This window comes from Diadema antillarum, unplaced genomic scaffold (assembly GCF_040938485.1).
Source record: "Diadema antillarum isolate AM-2024a unplaced genomic scaffold, OU_Dant_1.0 scf00000086, whole genome shotgun sequence".
In the NCBI taxonomy this organism is placed as follows: domain Eukaryota; kingdom Metazoa; phylum Echinodermata; class Echinoidea; order Diadematoida; family Diadematidae; genus Diadema; species Diadema antillarum.
The window spans coordinates 3,090,540-3,093,735 of NW_027270975.1; positions in this window are offsets into that span (position 1 = coordinate 3,090,540).

Below are 3,196 nucleotides of genomic sequence, written 5' to 3' on the forward strand. Positions count from 1 at the left end.
AACATCCCGTGCCATATTTCTGTGAAATTGTCAGCAACTTGTTGTCATATCCATGCTATAAAGTTATATGCAGAGAAATGTGAATGTCTTCCATGGACATAATTGCATGTATACACGAAGGAAGTGTGAAAGAAAATACAACACCTAACAAAAACAACAATGATAAAAGAGGAGATGGAAATCTGTCAGAGGGGAAAAAAATGTCATTTTTTATATCTGTAGATGTTAATTTTGTCCAATGTAAAATGAACTAGGGGCCTGTTACAGATTGATTGTAAGATTGATGCGATTCTAAAAAGTTTCACTCAATGTGCTATTAAATATGTGCTTTAAATCATGCGTAAGTACAGTTGTATCTTTATGAAACAGACTTACGATCAGGATTGATCTTACATTCAATTTATTGAGTTATGCTCAATAAATCGAGCATAAGATCGAATGATACTCTTTATGAAACAGGCCCTAGACCTGACAAGTGCTTTGACAAAGAATACTGTAAAACATGATATTCGCGGCATGAATTTTTGGCGAATTGGAGCCGAAGGCCTTTTTCACGGCATGAAATTTTCGCGAACTGCCACTGGCATTCAATGCATATAGTGTAGACAAGAACTTTCGCGTGCATTTTAATTTTGCGAATCTTGGCGCTCGCGAAATTCGCGAAATTAAAATGCACGCGAACATCAATCATTTTACAGGTTTACTGTATTGGTATGACTGAATCAAACGTCTATAGCTATGATTTTGTGAAAATATGTGAAACATGCATATGGCAGATCTTGACATTAGCAGTAGTTCAAAGCCACTAAAAATTTATGTTGGGCCACCAATTTCTTTCTTTTGGTGGCTCGAGTGGGGAGCTGAAATCCAAAATAAATTTTTATATGTCCTATTATTTCGGGCTTATATTTCTTTTTTGGGCCACCAAGCTTTCAAATTCTAAGATTTTATTGGCCCAAATGGGCTACCAGAAAGAAAACAAAGTTGGTGTCAAGCCCTGCATATGGTGTAATCCAATTTTTTTGTTGTTGCTGAGATCAGCTATACCCCCTATGGATTCATGCTTAAAAAGAAAGTTTAAATACTGAGATCCCATCATGTTTTGTTTTTAGTTAGTGGAACACTCACTGGCATCCAAAATGTTATAGCACCCTCTCTTGACTCCTAACCCGTTGAGGACGGTTTGATTTTGCTACAACACGCATTTCCCATAGACACCTGCCCGAGTATACTCAGGACTCGTCCTCAACGGGTTAATGAAAGGTCACAAGATTACTAGATGCAATGAGTTCCACCAGTAGTGGATATTCAGTTTTAAATTGTTAGTTTCAAGATTCATAGGCATATATTTCAAGATCAAGAAATTTTCACTCCTTGACTTGTGCATGTACTGTGCTGAGTACAAATTCAAGTACAAATCACAAGACTTTTCTGTAGTCTGGTATGTTCTCTGTTGTGAGGTTGAATAATGGTCTGTCATGCGCCAGATTCAGAGCTACCAAGTCTCACGCATTCTGTGTGAGACTCCAGCATTTAGGGTTCATCTCACAATCTCACACATGGCACCCATTTTTTTTTTTCACAATTGGGACCATGTAGCTCAAAGGATTAATAGTTGCAATTGAAGGTATATTTCCCTTTTGTCTTTTGGAATAAGTAAAAAATAGTCACTTAAGTATGCACCAGATCGCACCATTAAGAGCTAAAAATTGTAAAAGCTCCTTACCATGGGAGGGGGGACACCACCCTCCCACACTGTACACTGTACAGTGCACTGTATTAGATTTTCTTTTTAATAGCTTGCCATATCATAGTCCTCATTTATTAAATTTAGGTTGATGATGTGCAATAGTTTGCATGAGCAGGTACCATTGAAATTTCCTGCATTGTGTTAGGGCGCTGTATGAAATTGATCTGTGAATGCAGTCCATGTGTAGCACAGTGTATTTTGAAAAAGCAACATTATGAAGTTGTTACTGCTGATATTAGTAAAATTTACTTAATGCTTGCAAGTGAGTGCTATATTTAATAGAACATTTTGGCTTATTCTGATTAAAATAACAATACACTGTATTGTCTGAAAATGTGACCATTTTTGTTCATTTGAATTCCATTTATTGTGTGTGTATATGTGCGTTCTAGTTGTTTTTTTGAGGCATGGTAGAAAGCGTATTTTTTCTGACAAATTTGTTTTCAGCCAATCAGATGCAAGGATTTCAGTACCTTTAAGCAATATGTCAGACATGCATGGTCAAATAGATCTTTTCAGTTCAGTTTAGTTTATCTATTTTAAAAGGGAAGGCAAAGTTTTGGTTTAGATGGGGCTGCAGGAATCCAACTTTGTTGTGTGTCTGTGTTTGTGAGATATATGAGAAACCTCTTATGAAATATGAAAGAACATGTAATTCTTAGAGGAATTCAGTTTATTTGATGAAAATTTGTCTTGAAATGGCCGAGATATCCAAAGAAGCGGTCCTTATAAAATGTAACAGGCAGGCCACAGCTTTCATTAGGATCTCTTTGTTTTACCTTGTTTTTGGATATCTCAGTCATGTCAAAACCTATTTTCGTCAAATAAATTTCAATTTCCCTCTACAGAATTGTGTGCTCATTTCATAGAGTGGTTTCTAAGTACAGTACAGTGTACACTGTACCGGGTATCTCACAAAACATTACATTACCGGTACAAGCTGAATCCTCATCTTAACCAATCCCTTTAACACCAAAAGCCAAACATTAGTGCAATTACATATAAAGTCATTAATCCATTAAAATATATATATATACAAAGTACATATGAATGGCTTTCAAGGTCCCCTTAGGTTTTTCTCATTACCGGCACTCGTTTACACCGGTATGATGCATTGAGTCCAAGACAGTGTTCCAGTTTAGTGAACAAAAACCACTGCCGACCTCGACTCCTAGATTCTCTGCTTGAATCGGTGGCGTTCCATAGCTGCATTGGGCTAGGCTGTGTGTGCGCGGCGCATGCAGTGTGTACGTTGTATTATTGTTCGTACATCGATCTTTGGACGGCTTTAGAGGTGGTGGAAGATCCTGTACGTACGTACGTGTAGGCCGATCGCGATATACGATTAGATAGGATGTACAATACAACTGAACAAGATGAACATTAACAATAGACGACTGACCTCGGCCTCCGCGACCTGCTGGCCTAGCGCCTGCCACGGATCAA